The 22,347-nt window shown below is 37.7% G+C and overlaps 1 protein-coding gene across 8 annotated transcripts in view; it reads right to left on the reverse strand.

Annotated features, from left to right (window-relative positions):
- Positions 1-22,347, reverse strand: part of FKBP5 (FKBP prolyl isomerase 5) — a 121,765-nt gene that overhangs the window by 63,900 nt on the left and 35,518 nt on the right. Inside the window, exon 3 of one of the 8 annotated variants that reach the window (XM_004770689.3) lies at positions 10,528-10,684. The exons of the other annotated variants lie outside the window; for them this stretch is intronic. The gene's annotated coding sequence lies outside the window, so the exon portion shown is untranslated. The remainder of the gene's footprint in view (positions 1-10,527; positions 10,685-22,347) is intronic. 8 annotated transcript variants of the gene reach the window in all.

Here is a 22,347-nt window from a genome sequence, read left to right on the forward strand (position 1 = left end):
ACACATGCATGGGAGGGGCAAAAGGAGAGGGAGAGAATATCAAGCAGATACCATGCTGAGCATGGAGCCTAACTCAGGGCTCTATCTCATGACCCTGAGATCATGACCTGAGCAGAAACCAAGAGCTGGATGATGCTCAACGGACTGTGGCACCCAGGTGCCCTAAGGGCATTAGCGTTTTTATTTTATTATTATTTTTATTAACATATACTGTATTATTTGCCCCAGGGGTACAGGTCTGTGAATTGTCAGGCTTACACACTTCACAACACTCACCATAGCACGTACCCTCCCCAATGTCCATAACCCAACAACCCACGCCACATCCCCCCTCCCCACAGCAAACCTGTTTGTTTTGTGAGATTAAGAGTCTCTTATGGTTTGTCTCCCTCCCGATCCCATCTTGTTTCATTTATTCTTTTCCTACCCCCCAAACCCCTAACCCTGCCTCTCAAATTCCTCATGTCAGGGAGATCATATAATTGCCTTTCTCTGATTGACTTATTTCACTAAGCACAATACCCTCTACTTTCATCCAAATCGTTGCAAATGGCAAGATTTCATTCCTTTTCCTGGTTGCATTTTCATGGTTACATTGTATGGAATACTATGCAACACACCACACCTTCTTTATCCATTCATCTGTTCATGGACAGTTAGGTTCCTTCCATAGTTTATCTATCGTGGACATTGTTACTATAAACATTTGGGTGCATGTGCCCCTTCAGATCACTACATTTGTATCTTCGGGGTAAATACCCAGTAGTGCAATTGCACTTGCAATAGTGCACTACTGCTATCTATCTATATCTGTACACACAATGGAATACCATGCAGTCATGAAAAGGAATGAAATCTTGCCATTTGAGACAACGTGGATGGAACTAGAGGGTAGTATGCTTAGTGAAATAAGTCAATCAGAGAAAGACAATTATCATATGATCTCCCTCATAAGAGGAAGTGGAGAAGCAATGTCGGGGGTTTGGGGGGTAGGAAAAGAATAAATGAAACAAGATGGGATCGGGAGGGAGACAAACCATAAGAGACTCTTCATCTCACAAAACAAACTGAGGGTTGCTGGGGGAGGGGGGAGGGAGAGGGTGGTGGGGTTATGGACATTGGGGAGGGTACGTGCTATGGTGAATGCTGTGAAGTGTGTAAACCTTGTGCGTCACAGACCTGTACCTCTGGGGCTAATAATACATTACATGTAAATTTAAAAAATTAGAAATTATAAAAAGAAAAGAAAAAAACAACCTCCCAAAATTTTAAAGAAAGAAAATACACACACACACACACATATGTGTGTGTATATATATACACATATATACATATATATATACACATACACATATATACATATACACATATGTGTGTGTATATATATATATACATACATATATACACAAAAATAAGGGTAAACATGATGAAGGGATGGAATATGACTGTCAAGATGAAAATTTTTTTAAAATTCTAAAAAAGGAATTGATAAGTTCATTCAAAAAAAGAAAACAGGAGGGAATGTGCTCAGGCTGGAGATGAAAACAAAGCCATGGGCTAGATTAGGGTATATTTTGATCTACTGTAAGAAATTGTATCCAAAAATTTTTTAAGAAAAAAACCTATATGTATACGAAAAATAAGGTTAAATACAATGAAGGGATAAAATATGACTGTAACAATGAAGTTTTAAAAAGTTTTTTTGTTTTTTTTTTTAGAAAGGTATTGTTAAGATAAACTAGTTAAAAAACGTTAAGAGGAAAGAAAAAAAGTTTAAAAAATAGAATAAGAGGGGTGCCTGGGTGGCTCAGTTGGTTAAGCAACTGCCTTCAGCTCGGGTCATGATCCCAGGGTCCTGGGACCAAGCCCCATGTTAGGATCCTTACTCAGCAGGGAGCCTGCTTCTCCCTCTCCCTCTGCCTGCTACTCTGCCTGCTTGTGCTCCCTCGCTCTCTGTCAAATAAACAAATAAAATTTAAAAAAAAAAAAAAGAAATAGAATAAGAAATAAAATAAAATTTAAAAAATTTAATTTGGAAGACTAAAGGATCATGGGGGAAAAGCCAGGAATTCTATGGGTTGCTTTCCCCTAGCTCTGGAGTTCCGTTATTCTCCTTGATCAGTGAGCTTGGTCTTGGCAGGATGTTCTTGCTAATCTTCTGGGGGAGGGGCCTGTTGCAGTGATTCTCAAATGTCTTTGCCTGGAGGCGGAATTGCACCACCCTTGCTAGGGGCCAGGCTAGGTAATCTGCTCAGGTTCACTCTTGGAGCTTTTTTTCCCCTGAATGCTTTCCATAGAGCTCTGGAGGACGGTAATGAAGATGGCAGCCTCCCAATCTCTGGCCTGGAGGAGGCGAGAGCTTGGGGCCCTACTCCTCAGTGCACCCTCAGAGTAAAGTAGTCAATTCCTCTCATCTCCCTGGTCTCCAGCCATGCTCCGAGCTCATCCAGCCCGGAACCGAGCACTTGTGTCTGACGCCTGGCCCTGTTTTGAGTCTCCAAACCCAGCAGATTCCTGCCTTCAGAGAAGGAAGGTGAGTCTCCCCAGATCTGCCACTTGTGGAGTCCCTGCTCAAAGAGCAGCAGTGGGACTGCGCCGAGGATCACAGTTTAATGTAACCCCAAGCTGAGAGCTCACTCCTCGCCTCTGTCTCTATAGTCGGCTTCCCCGCTCGGATACCTGGGAGTTCTGCTACACTCAGACACCCCTGATCCTTCTATGACCCCGCGGGACCTGAGACCACACTGTCCCTGTGAGGGCTCCACCCCCACTTAGCCTCTGGAGTGATGTCCCTCAGTGGAGCCGACTTCTAAAAGTTCCGATTTTGTGCTCTGTTGCTCCCCCCCTTCCCAGGAGCAGGCTCCTCCCCTTGCGGTCTGTGTTCCTGCAGCTTCGGATTCACTTCTCTGCACTTCCTACCTTTCGGAAAGCGATAAATTTTCTATTCCTAGAATTGCTGCTCTTCTTCTATTTCCTGCTGAGTTTGTACGTGTTCGGAATGGTTTAATACCTATCTAGCTGAACTCCTGCGATCTGATGTCATTTCAGTTTGCTACTCCTCCACCATCTTCCCTCTCCCACATCAGTTTTTAAAAAGCATCTCAGATTATTCTAATGTGCACAAAAAGTTAAGAAACATTAAGCTTTTCTCTTAGATTCCATCATTGGCTTTTTGCTCTATATTCTGAGATTTTCTTTAATGGAATGCCTAGATCACATTTGATTATCAGCTATGTCCATTATTTCATTTACTCTGTTCAAAGGATCTTTTAAACAAGGTTTTTGATTTTTATATACTCTTAATATCTGGTTGTACATTTTTCTTACATGTCTTTATTTTGTGGATACGATTACTTCTCAAATATTCAGGGATTCTACTTAGAATAAAATGGGACATCTATGAATAAGTATTTGGCTAAATTTTTTTTTTTTTTTCATTTTGTGCAGGGGAATCGCTGGGAGATCCAGGGATTCCCCTAGGATCTCCCAGAGGCACTGGGCAGAGGTAAAGGCTAAGAGGTTAAGAAACTGAAATAAGAGAAGACAGCATATTATGAGTTACAAGTTAAGTAGAAGAGGAATGCATAAAGATGCAAAAGTGAGGGGCGCCTGGGTGGCTCAGTGGATTAAGCCGCTGCCTTCGGCTCAGGTCATGATCTCAGGGTCCTGGGATCGAGCCCCGCATCGGGCCCTCTGCTCAGCAGGGAGCCTGCTTCCCCCTCTGTCTCTGCCTGCCTCTCTGCCTACTTGTGATCTCTCTCTGTCAAATAAAATAAATAAAATCTTTAAAAAAAAAAAAAAAAAAAAAGATGCAAAAGTGACAGGTGAGCCATGTGATACTTGCACTAGGCTTACCAAAGGAAAAGGTGAAATGCTTTAGGTAAAAGAGAAAAAGAAAGCAAAGGCTTAAGAAGAAGAAAGGATCAGAAAAACTTAAATACATAGGGGAAAGAGTCAAGCATGGATTTGTTCATCAAACACTTACAGACTGCTTAAGTTATCACTAAGTTTACCATAGGGCTAAATAAAAGCATGCTAAAGTTTTTCCTCAATAAAATGGTTGTGGGAGTATTTAAATAAAATCTGGCAAATTCATACCACAAAAATACAGTCTTTGAAAAGGATTAGAAATCTGGACAGTAAAGAATTATTAAGAGTCTAAATACCAAAAACATCCAAACAGCCGAATTAGGATTTTATAAATGCTCATTCACTGAAAAAGAATACTATTATAATAAGTGAAGTGTATTGTTATGGTACACAGTGCCCAGTGATAACTTGGTCCACTGGGTTATTAAAAAAGTAAATAAATAAAATTCAGTTGATGATATCACAGGGGGATAATACATGTGACAATGTGCCATATTGTAATTACACGCAGCAACCAACCACGGTCCCCAGCTGTTTGTAGATTTTGGTGTGTGCAATCATTTTACAGAACTAGATTACAAATTATGTATTACATGCCTTTTTTAAATTATTTTTCTCCTTAGAGTTAAGAAAGCTAAACTCTGGAAATATTAATATAGAACAGGTAAGGTCTTAGCCATTCCAGATAAAATAACTTTCTAATAATGACATGAAAAGATGGGAAGATGTCCAAGATGTACTATTAAGTAAATGGTGAGCTGCAAACAGTCTACAATATGATCTTATTTTCAGAAGGAAAATAGCATATATGTTACACAAAAGTTTGGAAAGATACCTACTATCAAAATAGCCAGTAAAATTAACTCTGGAGAATGAAATCTGGGAGAAGGGGGGAGACAGAAATCTCCACTTCTTAAATTTTATTTTAGATCATTTAAATCATTTAACAATAAGCATATATTACTTTCATGATTTTTTTTTTCAACTTAGGACAAAAAGATGAAACAATTCCCGGTTCCACTCATCTGGACTTTTATTATTTTTTCAAAACAAATTGCTAAGGTTAATGTAAAACCATTGAAATATGTTTTTTAATTGAAAAAAAAAAGATTTTATTTATTTGGGAGAGAGTGGGAAAGAATGCACGAGTGGGGTGAGAGGGAGAAGCAGACTCCCCACTGAGCAGGGAGCCCGACATTGGTCTCCCTCCCAGGGACTCCAGGATCATGAACTAAGCCAAAGGCAAATAGATGCTCAACCAACTGGGCTACGCAGGCATCCCTCATCAGGAATTTTTATTTTTACTGTTAAATTTAATTCAAACATTTTGGAGCACCTTCAATGTAGAGGAAGAGATCTCTGGTTGAACAAAGAGTATTTGTGAGATATCCAGAGGGCAGTCAGAGAGACAAGGACTGAACGCAGGGGAGAAGTCTGGGTGTTCGTTGGGGAGTTATCAGACTCTACATGGAAATTAAGATAAAAGTATACAGCAATTTCTACTAAGTAAATAAAACCATGTTCTCAAACTTATAATGCCTCATTTCTGATTACTAGGACTCTTAGCAATACAGCTGAACAGTTTAAAAACTGCAAGCCGTCCCGGAAGCAGCCAGCAATATTACAATTGACAGATCAAAAAGCTCTCTCGGCACTTCGAAAGCACAGTTCCTCTCATTCCCTTAATACCATACCATTGTTCAAATAAAATTATTTACTGCTCTTTCACCACCTCAGGGAAACATGTGAATCCTTCTCTGGTACCTTCTTGACTTTACGCACTGCCTTGTAGCCATCACTAGCTGTAGCCTACTCCATACCAAATTGTGGCACCTCTTAGCTCAAAGGTACATCTGACAGATATCACTGGTATGTGTTATGGTTATGGAAGAGACTGCCAGTAATTCTCAAGTCTCTTTTTCTTCACTTCTTCCTTGTTAATAAGACCTCTATTTTTTTTTTTTTTAAACAGGACACAAAGCTTTCTAGAACAAACGTGATCCTACCCTGCATGTAAGTATGGCCATGCAACTAAATTCAGGACACTGCAAGATAAGGTAAATGTATCCATAGAGGAACAGGTAGCCAAAGCATTATACACACACATCTGAGTTCAAAGTTGAAAGATAAGGAGGCATCAACAAACAGCTACTGAGTACCTACTGTGTGCTACTGTTCTAGGCAATGGAGGCACAGCAATAAATAACAGAAAACAATTTCTATCTTCTCAGAACTTACATTCTGCTAAGGGTAAAGACAGGAGTAAGCCTCTATTACTTCATGTTCTGAACATGTTTGCTCATGTTTTTGATAGAAAAATCAAATTCTAGCTCTATCACATTGGTAGATTATCACCGTGGGTTGACTCACAGGGTCAAACAGTTTGCTTCCAAGTTGGCTGATGATTTCTAAGAACAAGCCAACAAGGTAACATGACAAAGATCTATGAACATTACAGACAGGTCCATAAGTAGACAATGTGTCCTATTCATCTTCATACCTCCACCATGTAGTGTAAGTGAATGGAGTAGAAGAGGCACTCAACAAACACTGAAGTGAATTGATTTTCAATAGCAGCAATATAAAAAGGGTAAAATATCAGACACTAGGGTAAGGAATTAGTGTTGAAATATCATTACCAGTTGACTACATTCCTTCTCCAAATCTACTCTGAAAAATCTAGAGAATTACACTGTACCTGAGTGTTCAACTATTAAAAAAAAAGTCAAAATAACATTCTGTTCTAATAAAATGCTGGCAAAATTAGCATATCTCCAAAGTTGACTGTAAATATATGGCCATACATATATACATACATACACACAGCAGGTTCATCTTGTGAATTATATCAGTTTTCCTTAAACATGGGCAGTCAAGAGCAGAAGACTACTGGCAGCTGTCAATCTGAGGATACATTAAATCACAACTGGAGGAAAAGGTGGTTTAGAGAGCTAAAATGCAGAGGGAAGAAAGGTAGGATAAAAGTTCTGTGTCATACTGTATCCTCTTCTAGTACCGTCTTATTAAAGCACTGTAATATACATTAAGCAGATTTAAGACATGGCTTTAATATATTCTTTCCAAAGGTCATTATGTCCCAGAGAAAAACTATATGAGAAGAGCATTTTTGGTCTGTGAACAAAACCTTATATAAAAGGAATAAAAACCTTAGCCAAATTAAATCCCCACCATAAAGGTGCCAAAGGAGAACAGCAAAGGAGGACAGAGAAGGGAAAGAGGGCTGCTGTCAGGTCTGATGTCTAGCAGCCTCTGTGGCCACTGGGTTCTGAGAACGAGCAGATATTCCATTACAGGACAGATGCAGTGTCTGGGGAGAAGTCTGACAAAAACAGAATCTGTAATATTGTAACAGATCTAGGCAAGAATAAGGAAAATTTATTTTATTACTTATTTTTGTAAAGATTTTATTTGTCAGAGAGAGAGAGAGAGAGAAAAGAGAGCACAAGCAGAGGGAGCAGCAAGTGGAGGGAGAACCAGGCTCCCCACTGAGCAAGGAACCTGATGCAGGACTCGATCAACCTGAGCTGAAAGCAGATGTTTAACTGACTGAGCCACCCAGATGTCCCAGGAAATTTGTTTTCTCCCAAACCCCTCCATTTTGAGCTGGTACCTTCCCCCACATGCATGTCAAGTTACTGACCAGTGAAGTCTGTTACTGTGACTTATTCCATCTCTTAAGGATCAGGTACTTAGGGCCTTCCAAGGTGACAAATTAATCCCACAATTAATCTTGTCAACTAGACAAAGATTCATCTATCTCCCTAAGTAAACACCCTTTTCCAAAAAGTGACTCAGATATTCCACAATTCCAGAACAAATTTCTAAGGGTATATATGATAGAACACTGAACTATGCCTGAATTTAAGCTCCGATCTACTGGCAACTAGCTATGGAATCTTTGGCTGTTGCTCAGTTTCTCCAATTATAAATTTCAGGAGATCAAATTAGAACGATAGCTAAGATTTATTCCAACTATAATGTTTTATGTTTAGAATTACTTTTTAATGAATAAATACACATTTTACTTTATGGAAAAATGAGGTTTGAAATGCGGAAGGGAAAACAAGTCCCAAGCAATGGAAAAAGTTATTTTGGTATTACAGAGTTCACTTTCCATTGCAATGCTCTGGCAAAACACTATTAATTCTGAGCTCTACAACCTTGGATACTATATTTGTATTTTATAGCTGCAGTAACAAATTATAAATTTAACTGCTTATATAAAACATATGTATTATCTTATAGTTCTGGAGTCAGAAGTAGAGCCCTCTGGACAAAAAAAATCAAGCTGTTAGCAGGGCTGTATTCCTTCTAGAGACTCTAGAAAAAAATCTATTTCCTTGCCTTTTTTTTTTTTCCCCCCAAATTCTAGAGGCCACCCACATTCCTTGGCTCACTGCTTCTTCCTATTTTCAAAACAGCAATACTGTATGTCTCTGATCTTTCTTCTGTAGTCACATCTCCTTCTGGCCACAGCCAGGAAAGTTTCTCTGCTTTCTTAAATTTCTTAAGAAGCCCTGTGATTATGTTGGGCCCATCTGTATAATCCAGGATAATCTCCCCATCTCAAAATCACATCTGCAAAGTCCTTTCAACTATGTAAGGTAACATATTAACAAATTCCAGAGATTAGGATGTAGACATATCTGAGGGGCCATTATTTACATGGTCATCCAAACAAAATCCTAAGAATTTCTCCCAAGCCTAGAATTCTGTTAACTTCCTCCATTTTATCTTTAGGGTTCTTGTAACATTCTTTCCCATCTCCCTATCATCCAGTTGAATAATGTTCTAATCTGACAGCAAAATTAAATCTAGTATTTTATATATATCATTCTGAAAATTCCTTCAGAATTTCAGAAAGCCCAAGTTGGTACATTACAGTTTTTCAGTTTTGTGATAAGTTAAAACATTAAGTGAACTTGATAACACACTACATGTTTTCCCACCTCTCAAACTTAACCACTGAAAAATTACAGTTGAGTCCCTTATGTGATCCTGAAATTTGAGCAGCAAAATATAAACACTGAAAAACACTCAAGTACATTTTTAAAACAAATGTAGTGACACAGACTCTACAAATGTACAATAAATTGTACATATTTAAAGTAAACAACTTGGGGCACTTGAGTGGCTCAGTAGGTTAAAGCCTCTGCCTATTAAAGCTTCTCTCTCTGCCTCTCTGCCTCCTTGTGGTCTCTGTCAAGTGAATAAATAAAAATCTTTTTAAAAAATCATTTATTTTATTTTATTTTTTAAATATTTATTTATTCGACAGAGATCACAAGGAGGCAGAGAGGCAGGCAGAGAGAGAAGGAGGGGAAGCAGGCTCTCCGCTGAGCAGAGAGTCCAATGCGGGGCTCGATCCCAGGCCCCTGGGATCATGACCTGAGCCGAAGGCAGAAGCTTATTAACCCACTGAGCCACCCAGATGCCCCAAAATAAATGATTTTATAGTTCATTCTTCTCCAGCTCATGTCTCCAGACAACCTCTCATCTGCTTTCTGAATAGTTTGTATTTTATAGAATTTCATATAAGTGGAAACATGTCTCTTATTTTTTAATTCTTTGTTTTTTAAAGATTTTATTTATTCATTTGAAAGAGCAAGCAAGCAGGGGAGGGGCAGAGGAAGAGGGAGAAACAGACACCCCAATGAATGCAAAGCCCAACAAGAGACTTGATACCTGGACCTTGAGATCATGATCTGAGCTGAATCAGATGTCTAACAAACTGAGCCAGTCAGGTACCCCAATTTTGAATGAACTTTTAAATATGATGAAAAGTGTGGATTAAGGTATGATTCAGGTTGTTTTGTTTTGTATAGGAGTATCATTGTTCCACTTATTGAAAAGACTATTCTTTTTCCATTTAATTTCCTTGGCACCACACTAAAAAATCAACTAACCATATTTTTTTTCTGGACTCTCTGTTCCATGAATCTATTTGTTTATATTTACATCAATATCATTGTTTTTATTATTATAGCTCTAATAATTTTTAGAAGCGTTTAGATAGCGTTAAATCCTCTCTGTTCATCAAGATTGTCTTGGTTATTCTAGACCTTCATTTCCATATGAATTTTAAAACCAGCTTAAACCTCACTTTCTACAAATTGCCTGCTGGGATTCTGATTGGTATTGTACTGAATCTACATTTTTAGAGAGAAGTGACAATACCGAATCTTCCAATCCTTGAACATAATAGCTCTTCATTTACCTAGGTTTTAATTTTTTTCTCAGTAATATTTTATAAAAGCTTCCAGTGTAAAGATTTTACACATCCTTTACATAATTTATCCCTAGGTATTGAATGTTTAATATTTAACTATAATAATGTTCTTTTTAATTTTTTTCTCTTTTTTGTTAATGTGGTACATAGTATGCCCCTCCCAACCTTATCTGCAGGAGATATAACTAAGACCCCCAATGGATGCCTGAACCTACAAATAGAAGCAAACGCTAGATTTACTATGGTTTTTTTCTATACATACATATCTGTGATAAAGATTAATTTATAAATTAGGCACAGTAAGAGATTAACAACATAATAAACTAGAACAATTACAACATACTATAATAAAAGTTACAGGAATGTCATCTCTCTCTCTCAAAATATCTTAATTGAACTGTACTCACCCTTCTTGGGAAGATGTGAGACCATAAAATGCCTACACAATGAGAGGAAAGGTGGTGAAAGATGTAGGCATTGTGACGTAGTGTTAAGCGACTATTGAACTTCTAAGGATATATCAGGAGAATCATATGCTTCCAGATTGAGGTTGACCACAGGTAACTGAAATCATGGGAAGCAAAACCACAAATAATGAGGGATTACTATTTGCATTCCTCAGACAAATCCCATTTGGTCATTGTACTTTATCCATCTTATATGTTGTTGGAGTCAATTTGCTAAAATTTCGTTAAGAATTTTATGACTGTTCTCATAAGGAATATTGGTCTCTAATTTTTTTTCTTGCAATGTACTTGGATGGATGGAATATTTATTACTTATTTTATTTTTTTAAGTAATCTCTACACCCAACTTGGTGCTTGAACTTACAACCCTGAGGTCAAGAGTCCCATGCTCTACCAACTGAGCTAGGCAGGCACCAGTGTCTGGTTTAATACCAAGATAATACCAGTATCATAGAGTGAGTTAAGTATTCCCTCCTCATCAACATTATGGAGGAATTTATGTAAAACTGGCATTATGACTTCTTAAAATGTTCAGTAGAATTTATCAGGGAAGTCACCTGGGTCCACAATTTTATTTGGGGAATATAATGTCTTTAATAGGTAAAGGACTACTCAGGTTATTTCTTCCTGAGTAAGGGCTGGTATTTTGTGTCTTTTAAGGAATCTGCCCATTTCATCCATCTAACATACTGGCATGAAGTAATTAATATCACTGGTCTTCTCAAAAAGCCAGCTTTTCATTTCAATGATTTTCTACTTTTCCTTGGTTTCAACTTTTATCATTAACTTTTTTCTTCTGCTTACTTTGGGTTTTATTTTCTCTTCTTTTTCTAGTTTAAGGTCGAGGCTCAACATACTGATTTACAACCTTACTTCTCTAACATATATATATATATGTGTGTATATATATGTTATATATATAACATATAATGTTATATATATAATTAATATATATGGCATATAATGTTAAGAATTTCCATGAGCACTTGCATTAGCTACTTCCCACAAATTCTGAACAGTTTTCATTTCCACTCAGTACAAAATACTTTGTAAATTCACCTTTGACTTTTTTTCTTTTGACCTATAAATTTCTTTTTTAAAAAATATTTTATTTATTTATTTATTAACAGAGGGAGAGATCACAAGTAGGGAGAGGGGCGGGGGGGGGGGGGGGGCAGGCTCCCCATGGAGCAGAGATCATGACCTAAGCTGAAGGCAAAGGCTTAACCTACTGAGACACCCAGGCACCCTGACTCATAAATTTCTTAAAGATGTATTAGTTTATAAATATTTAGGGGTTTTCCAGACAGTTTTCTGTTATCAATTTTAAATTTAATTCCATTTTGGTCAGATGACTTGCTTTTTATGATGTAAGTAAGTTTTAAATTATTGACATTATTTTAGGGACCAAAATGGGTCATATTATACTAGTAAAATGTTCTCTGTGCAATTCAACAAAATGTGTATTCTGCTGTATTGGACAGACATCAAATAAATGTCAATTAGGTTAATTGGATAATAGAGTTTAAATCATCTAAATCATTACTGATATTTTGTCTTCTTGTTCTATCTATTGAAAGGGAAGATAGTGAAATTCCCAACTGTAATGTGGATCTGTTTCTCCTTTCAGTTCTGTCAGTTTTGATTCATGTATTCTGAAGTGTATTAGCTGTATAGATATTTAGGACTATTAATTCCACTTTATTTTTTTTAAAGATTTTATTTATTTATTTGACAGACAGAGATCACAAGTAGGCAGAGAGGCAGGCAGAGAGAGAGGAGGAAGCAGGCTTCCCGCCGAGCAGAATACCCGATGTGTGGCTTGATCCCAGGACCCTGAGATCATGACCTGAGCTGAAGGCAGAGGCTTTAACCCACTGAGCCACTCAGGCACCCCATTAATTCCACTTTTTAAACTGGCTACTTTACCAATGAAATGGTCTTCTTTATTCCTGTTAATATTCTTTGCTCTAAAATCTAGTTTGTCTGAAACTGATATAGTTATTCCAACTTTCCTGACTAGCATTAGCATGGAATATCATTTGCAAACCTTTTATGTTTAGCCTATTTGAATCTTAATATGAACAGTAGGTTTCTGTAGGCAGCATACCCAATCTACTATGTACCCAATCTACGAAATTCTGCCTTTTAACTGGGTTGTTTAGGTCATTTACAGTTAGTGCGATTATTAATATAGATCAGTATAAATGTAACAAAAATATTTGTTTTCTATTTGTCACATCTGTTTTTGTTCCCCTTTTCCTCTTTTTCTTGGATCTCTGAACTTAACAGTTTTTAACAAATCTAGAAAAATTTGGCCATTGTTTCTTTAAAATTATTTTCTGTACCCTCTCAAGACTACAATTACATTTATATTAGACCACCTGAAGTTGTCTCATAGCTATCTGATACTCTTGATTTTTTTCCCCAGTCTTTATTTCCTTTTATTTTGGATGACTTGTATTGATTTTGCTTCAAGTTTACTAATCTTTTCTCCTGCACTAATTTGCTGTAAATCCCATGAAGTGTATTTTTCATCTCACACATTGTAGTTTTCATATGTAGATGTTCAATTTTGGTCTTTAAAATAGATTACATATCTATATTTGACATTTGCAATCTTTCCTATAATATTCTGAACATAAGGAATATACTCATAATAAATGTTTTAATCTTTTTGTCCACTAATTGTATCATCTATGCATCTGTTTTGACATATTGATTTTCTTCCTCGGGGGCTGTATTTTCCTGCTTCATTCCAAGTCTGATATTTTTTATTGGAAGCCAAATGTGAATTTTACCTTGGTGAGTACTAAATATTTTTGTGTAAGTGTAAATATTAAGCTTTGTTCTGGGATGCAATTAAACTACTTGGAGGTCTGTTTTTATGCTTTGTTAGAAGGGACCAGAACGGTCTTTAGTTTAAGGCATTTGCCCCACTGCTAATCTGAGTATTCTATCCAATATCCTAGACTTATATTTTCCTCTCTGGCTGTTGGGAATACAAACTGAGAATCAGAAATTGTTCCCTGTAATCCTTTAGGGTGGTTTTTTTCTTGGCTTTGGGTAGCTTCCGTAAAATACATGCCCTGATTAGCACTCACCTGAAGACTTTAGAGGGACTTTGCAGACCTATGGAATTCTCTCTTTGTGCAGTTCTTTCCTAGCTGTAGCAACCCTGGCCTCCTTGAACTCCAGCTCTCTCTCCTCAACTCAAGGCAACAGCTGAGCTCCCCACTCCTTACACTGCTTCCTGGAAACTCTCTCCACCAAGTAAGCTAGGATAATTGTAGGGCTCATCTGTTTCTGGTTTCTCGGTGATCACTGTCTGCCTGTTGTTCAGTGTCTGAAATTTCATATATTTTTTCTGGGGTTTTTGTTTGTTCTGTGATTACAGCCAAGAGAGTAAATCAAACTCTCTTAATCCATCTTGGCCAGAAGTACAAGTCCTTAAATACATTTTCAAGCCAGAGAAAGGAGACACAGTAAAAAAACACAAGTATTATGGATGGAGTTTCAAGTGGGAGAAAAGGTATTTGATAAAATAAAGCACTGTTTAGAACAAATTTTGAGTCTGAAATTTGAAGGGTATAGGCTTTCCATGATGTTAAAAAAGTCAAAGCCTACAACTGATAATGGCCCTACCTCCAAAAATGGCAGCTACTTTTTTTTAAAAATGGCAGTCATAACTATAGTTTTGTGTTTATTTCTGGAAATCTGGATAATTGCAATCTCTCTTTTTTTTCCTTTTAATCTATGTAAGAAATGACTGTTATAAACCTTAGAAGAATGAAAAAAGTGTGACTTTACATTTCTAAAGGCCATATACCACAATTTTTAAACATCTGAAGAACTATTTTTCCTCTTCTTTTAATTCACCTGAAAATTACATAGTAAAAATCACCTTAATACTTCAAATACTTCATAATGCCACAAAAGTTGGCTTGTAATTGACATTACTCTTTAGTGTGTCTATAAAACTTGCCTTTGTTTTACAACAAACTTCAAATGGACACTGATTATATGCAAAACCTATAAAGTATCAGTATACTGAGATTTTTAAAAAATATTTTATTTATTTGACATAGAGAGATCACAAGTAGGCAGAGAGGCAGACAGAGAAAGAGAGGGATGCAAAGAGCCCGATGAGGGACTTGATCCTAGGACCCTGGGATCATGATCTGAGCCAAAGGCAGGGACTTAACCCACTGAGCCACCCAGTCGCCCATATACTGAGATTTTAATATTGCTTAAACTGAAAAGAAAACCCCCAAACTATTTAGAATACACACACACACACACACACTGTAGCAGCACTTAAAAACAACATATGAACAGCAGTCAGTCACCAAGCCACATAGCTTGATTCTCTGTGTATCTATTTAAACTTCTAACTAGCTTTGGCACCACTTGCAGGTATCTGCTCTTAAAAAGCATACAGTATCATAAGAAAACAACAAATACAGACACAAAGAAACTGACAGAACACAAGAAGTGCAGAGAAGGCTCTTAAAGAGTGCTGCTTGGATGGCTTCCTCTCCCCTCCCCTTTATTTTCCATCAAAGTAGCTTCTGTGGCTCAGATTGCATTAAATGGCTCCTTGCCCTCATGCTACTCACCTGCCATTCATTCCAGTTATCAACGGCAATTATAAAAACTAGCCAGAGTCCCAGAATTTCATCTAATTGTTCTGAGTAAAGTCTTAAGCTGGGGTGTAAGGGAGGGTAAAAAGGCAGAGAATAAACTGAAGGAAGCTAGAGAGATAAAGGAGAATAAAAAACTGAACACTAAATCTGAGACTAGCTCATTTCTACCCATAACTTTAAATCCTCACCTTCACACACTCTTCCTGGAAAGTTAGGTAGCTTGACTTTTTAATCTACAGAACTAAAAGTTGCCTCTTGAGTTAAAATTATTCTCTTAGACAAGACTTTGTTAAAATTATAAAATTTGACATAGTTATATATTACACAAAGTTTGGGGAATGAAGAAAGGAATAAAGAATTTACCACAATCCCAATTATTACAACATAAGGGTACTTTTTTTTTTAATGGACATTGTTTTTTAAAATTATTGTAGGTTCACAGCAAAACTGAGTAAAATAGCCAAACAACCTCAAAAACTACAAAGTTGAGAGGACTCACACTTCATGGTTTACTTACTACAAAGCTACAATAATCAAGCTACAATAATCCAGACCCTGTGGTACTAGGATAAGGAGAGGCACAGATCAATGGGAGAAAACGGAAAGCTGAGAAATAAACTTTTATATTTATGTTTAACTGATATTCAGAATGGTTGCTATGACAATTCAATGGGAGAAATAATAGTCTTTTCAACAAATGGTGCTGGGACAAATGGATTTCCACAAGTAAAAATTACAGTTTGATACCCTACCTCACACCATATACGAAAAGGAACTCAAGATGGATCAATGACTACAATGTAAGAGATAAGATGACCTCCTAGAAGAAAGCATCAGGACTGTGAATCTTTATTGACCTTTGATTAGGTAAAGTTTCTTTTTTTTTTTAAACTCAAATGATATATTTTTAAATTAACAATATAATGTATTATTTGTTTCAGGAGTACAGGTCTGTGATTTATCAGTCTTACACAATTCACAGCACTCACCATAGCATATACCCTCCCCGGTGTCCATCACTCAGCCATCCCATCCCTTTCATCCCCCTCCCCTCCAGCAACCCTCAGTTTGTTTCTTGAGATTAAGAGTCTCTCTTTTTTTTTTGTTTTAATTTTTAATTTTTTATAAAGATTAAGAGTCTCTTACAGTTTGTCTCCCTCTCTGGTTTCGCCTTATTTCATTTTTCCCTAGGTAATCGTTTCTTATGTGAAACAAGGTACAAGAAACAACAAAAATCAGTAAATGAGACCTTATGAAAATTAAAAATGTCTGTGTTTCCAAGAACACCATGAACAAAGTGAAAAATTATTGCAAAGGATGGGATGAAAATTTTGCAAATCCCGTACCTGGTAATGGCATTGTTATCTAGAATATGTTAACATCTTGGCGTCTAGAAGAGGGAAAATTAAGAATAGGAGGATCCTGAGCTCACCTCTTATCAAGGACATACAGAGGGAACAACTACTTGTGATAAAACTCACTCTGAAAAGGATCTGAAGACTGGCAGAACAAATCTTTTATAGCTAAAGACATAAGGAGAAGACCACATCAAGATGGGGAGGAGTGAGAGGCACCTGGGAGGCTCAGTCAGTTAAGCATCTGCCTTTGGTTCAGGTCATGATCCCAGAATCCTGTGATCAAGCCCTGCATCAGCTCCCTGTTCAGCGGGGAGTCTTGTTTGTCCCTCTCCCTCTGCCACTCCCCCAACTTGTGCATATATATGTACATGCGTGCACTCTCTCTCTCTCAAATAAATAATCTTCAAAAAGAAAAGGAGAAGAGGAGGAGGAGGAAGGGCAGATACACAGTTGGTGAACCAAACTCCCAAGGCTGCAACCCCCAGCAGGAGGGAGAGTTATCACAGGCATGGAGAAGCCAGGAGATCAAGCCCACAGTGGACACCCCTGGCCTTGGGACCTGCACCAGAAAGATAAGACCCCGTAATATTGGATTCTGAAAATCAGGGGGCTTATTTCTGGGAGAGCCACAAGGCTATAGGAAACGGAGACTCCTCTGTTAAAGGGCCAGGGCACTAGTATCACCCAGTTCAAACCCAGCACAGAAGCAGGGTCTGGAAAGCACCTAGTACCTGGGTTTTACGTGAAGGAGATTTACTGACTAATTTTGGAAACGTGTGTTGGAGGAGATAGGAATCTGCAGGAACTTTCTTGGAAAAAGGAAGTACTGGAGGGCACCGTTTTTCTTGCCCTTCTTCAACCTAGCTGGCCAGATACTTGTGGGAGCCTGTTCTGGCACTCTCTACCTACCTAGTAAACATGCTAGCCCAGCCCCAGCATTCCCCTGTGGACCTGCCCAACCTGGCAGGTGCCCCTCCCTGATGGCTCCCACCCCACCATACCTGGAGGGCAGTTTCAATATTCCCCTGGGACAACTACTGCTCAGTCATACCACCTGAGAAGCAGCTCTAGCTAGGAGGTACCCCTCCAAGCACACCTCCAGACTCCTGCCCTGAAGAATGAGGGAGCTAGCCCCACACACCAGCATGTTCTTACTAGCCACAGTGGGGTCTCTCAGGTAACCATGGGAATAAAGTGGGGGAGCCCTGCCCACCAGTGTACCCAGAGGTAGAAGCCAGTCATTGCAGCTAACAGGGCTGAGGGCTGTCCCCACTCACTAGCATGTCCCCAAAAGCTACAGCAGAACCACTCAGCAACCATGCAAGGGGCAAAACCTGCACACTAGTGCCCCCTGCTAGAGGGTGCAGCCCGTCATTGCTGACAGCCAGGCTGAGGGTCAGCCATGTCCAACAGTGATGGAGGATAACTGGAAGGCAGGCAGGCAGGGACAAGGGGTCCCCCCTGCCCTAAGATGAAACCACCCTTAAAAGGATTTTACACCACCCTGGAAGGAACCCTCCACCCTTTCCCATATGAGAGGTGAAAAAAATCTGATTGGATAACAGGAGCAGGGAGGGTTAATCAGATTGAAACAGCTCACCAACAAACCCATAAAAACCCCTACACCTAGGAACTCCAGTACAATCCTTTCAGGTCCCCTCCCTCCTTGGGAGCTTTGTACTATCACTTTGCTATCACTCAATAAATTGCTCAACAAACCTTGCTTTGCTTTCTACCACTCTGGTCTACCTCTTCATTCTTTGAAGTGGAGTGACCAAGAACCGTGGGCACTGAAGGAGAAAAGAAAATCCTCCAACACAAGCACAGCCTACAGGAGAGCATATGCAGCCAACACAGGGGACACCCTTGGAACACGTGGTTATGGTGACCAGGGGGGACCACACTACTGGATACCAAAGATTATCTTCTACATAAAACCACTACTTTCAGACCAGGAGATGTAGCTGACCTAAATAATACATAGAAACACAGATTTATACACAATGAAGGGACAGAGTAATATGTTCAAAATGAGAGAACAAACAAAACCAAAATTATATGACACAGAGATAAGCAATCAGCTTGAAGTAATGGTCATAAATTAACTCACCACGCTTGAGAGAAGACTGAATGAAATGAGAACTTGAAAAACAAAAGAAAATACAAAAAAGAACCACTCAGAGCTGAAGAATACAATAACTGAAATGAAAAAATACACTAGAGGGAATCAACAGATTAAAAAATGCAGAAGAATGGACCAGAGATCTGGAAGACAGAAAAGTGGAAAACAATAAAGCTTAATAGTGAAAAGGAAAAACAATTTATAAAATGAGGATTAATTAAGGGGATTCTGTGAAAACATCAAGCATATCCACATTCATATTATAGGGGTCCAAGAAGGATAAGACAATGAGAAAGGAGCAGAAAACTTACTCGAACATATAATACCTAAGAACAGTCTTAACCTAGAAAAAGAAACAGACATCCAAGTCCAGGAAGGAAAGAGTGCCCCAAACAAGATGAACCCAAAGAGATCCATGCCAAGACACATAATAATTAAAATGGCAAAAGTTAAAGAAAATTTTAAAAGCAGGAAGAGAAAAGCAAACAGTTACATACAATGGAAATTCCATAAGGCTGTCAGCTGATTTCCCAGCACAAAATTTGCAGGCCAGAAGGAGGTGGAGCCTGATACATTCAAACTCTGAAAGGAAAAAACCTAAAACTAAAAGTACTCTACCTGGCAAGGTTATTATTCAGAATTGAAGGAGTAATAGCTTCCTAGACAAGAAAAGTTAAAGATGTTCATCACCAGGAATTCAACCTTACAAGAAATATTAAAGAGAGTTCTTTAAGTGGAAAAGAAAAGGCCATAAATAAAATTATGAAAGGAAAAAGTTTCACCAGTAAAAGCAAACATATATTAAAAGATAGTAGCAGATCTGGATGGGGGAATGGGATGACTGGGTGATGAGCATTAAGGAGGGCATGTGATGTAATGAGCACTGGGTGTTAATATGCAACTGATGAATCACTGAACTCTACCTCTGAAAGTAATAATACACTGTATGTTAATTAATTGAATCTAAATAAAATAAATTTTTTGAACATCCATTAAAAAAGGCAGATTACTTGGGGCGCCAGGGTGGCTCAGTGGGTTAAAGCCTCTGCCTTCAGCTCAGGTCGTGATCTCAGGGTCCTGGGATTGAGTCCCGTGTTGGGCTCTCTGCTTGGTGGGGAGCCTGCTTCTGCCTTTCTCTCTGCTTGCCTCTCTGCCTACTTGTGATCTCTGTCAAATAAAAAAAAATTTTTTTTAAAAAGGCAGATTACTTATAAAAATAGCATAAAGTTTAAAAGATAAAATTAGTAAAATTATAAAAAGATATAAAATAAAACATTACATATAAAAACTTGGAGGAGGAAGTAAAAATGTAGTCAAACTTAAGTGACCATGAACTTAATATACACTGTCATGTACCTAGATTGTTATATATGAGCCTCATGGTAACCACAGACCAAAAATCTGGAATATATATACACAAAAAGTAAAGAGAAAGAAATCCAAACATAACACTAAGAAAAGGCATCAAATCACAAAGGAAGAGAGCAGAGAATTAGAAAAACAACCAAAAAACAATGGACAGAAATGGCAATAAATATATACCCATCAGTAACTTTAAATGGAAATGGACTAAATGCTCCAATCAAAAGAACCAGGGGGACAGAATGGATAAACAAGATCCATTTATATGCTGCCTAAAAGAGACTCACTTCAGACCTAAAAAAATATATAGACTGAAAGCAATATAAAGATATTCCATGTAAAACAAAGTGGGGGGAAAAAAGCTCAGATAACAATATTTGTATAGGTCAAAATAGACTTTGAAAGAAAGACTGTAACAAGAGACAAAAAAGGGCATTACATAATGATAAAGGGGTCAATCCAATAAGAGGATATAACAATTGTAAATATCTATGCACCACACATATAGGAGCACCTAAATATATGAAACAAATATTAACAGATACAAAGGGAGAAATTGACAGGAACACAATAACAGCAGGAGACTTTACCACTCCATTTATATCAATAGATAGATCACTCAGACAAAAAAATCAGTAAGTAAACAGTGGCTTTGAACAACACATTAGACGAGACAGACTTAACAGATAGATACAGAACATTCCATCCAAAAACAGCAGAATATACATTCTTTTCAGGTACACACGGAACATTTCCAGGGTAGATTACATGTTAGGGCATAAAACAAGTCTCAATAAATTTAAGAAGATTAAAATCATATAAACATCTTTTCCAACAACAACAGTATGAAAATAGAAATCAATTACAAGAAGAAAACTGGGGGAAAAACCCGCAAATATGTGGATACTAAAAAACATGCTATAACCAACCACTGGATCAAATGAAATCAAAGAGGAAAAATAAAAAAATACCTGGAGATGAAGGAAAATGGAAACACAATGGTTCCAAATATTTGGGATGCAGCAAAAACAGTTCTTAGAAGGAAGTTTATTAGTGATACAGGCCTACCTCAAGAAATAAGAAAAATCTCAAATATATAATCTAACCTTACACCAAAATGAACAAAAAAAAGACTAAAGACCAAAGTTAATAGATGGAAGAAAACAATAAATATCAGAGGAGAAATAAATTAAATATAGACTACCAAAAAAAACCCAGAACAGACCAATGAGATTAAGCTGGTTCATTGAAAAGATAAACAAAATTGACAAACATTTAATCAATTTCTTTTTTTTTTTAAGATTATTTATTTATTTATTTGACAGAGATCACAAGTAGGCAGAGAGGCAGGTGGTGGGGGGGGGGAGCAGGCTCCCCGCTGAGCAGAGAGCCTGATGCGGGGCTCGATTCCAGGATCCTGAGATCATGTCCTGAGCTGAAGACAGAGGCTTTAACCCACTGAGCCACCCAGGCGCCCCCATTTAATCAACTTCTTAAAGAAAAAATGAGAGAACCCAAATATATAAAATCAGAAATGAAAGAAACCAAAATGAGACCACAAAATACAAAGGATAATAAGATACCACAATGAAAAATTATAGGCCAACAAACTGAACAACCTAGAAGAGATGGATAAATTCCTAGAAACATACAGTCTTCAAAGACTGAGTCAAGAAGGAATAGAAAATCTCAACAGACCCAATTATTAGGAACAAAATTCAACTGATAGTAAAAAAAAAACTTCCCATAAACAAAAGTCCAGGACCAGATAGCTTCACAAGTGAACTCTATCAAACACATATAAGTTACAGTATCTGTCCTTCTCAAACTATTTCAAAAAAACAGAAGAGGAAGGAATGTTTTCAGATTCATTCTACAAGGCCAGCATTACCCTACTGCCAAACCAGACAAAGACACTACCCCACCCTGAAAAAACTTAGACTAATATCCTTGATGAACATAAATTTAAAAATCCTCAATGAAATATTAGCAAACTAAACTTGAAAACACATTAAAAGGATCATTCAACACTATCCAGTGGGATTTAATCTAGCAATGCAGGATAGTTCAATATCTGCAAATCAACAATCATGGTACAACATGTTAACAAAGTGAAGAATAAAATTACAATCATCTCAATAGATGCAGGAGTATTTGACAAAATTCAACATCCATTCATGATAGAAACGCTTAACAATCTGAGTACAGAAGAAATATACCTCAAAATAATAAAGGCCATGTATAAACCCACAGCTAACATCATACTCAATTT

This window comes from Mustela putorius, unplaced genomic scaffold, assembly GCF_011764305.1.
Source record: "Mustela putorius furo isolate JIRA1106 unplaced genomic scaffold, ASM1176430v1.1 tig00000135_pilon_pilon_pilon, whole genome shotgun sequence".
NCBI classification, from domain to species: domain Eukaryota; kingdom Metazoa; phylum Chordata; class Mammalia; order Carnivora; family Mustelidae; genus Mustela; species Mustela putorius.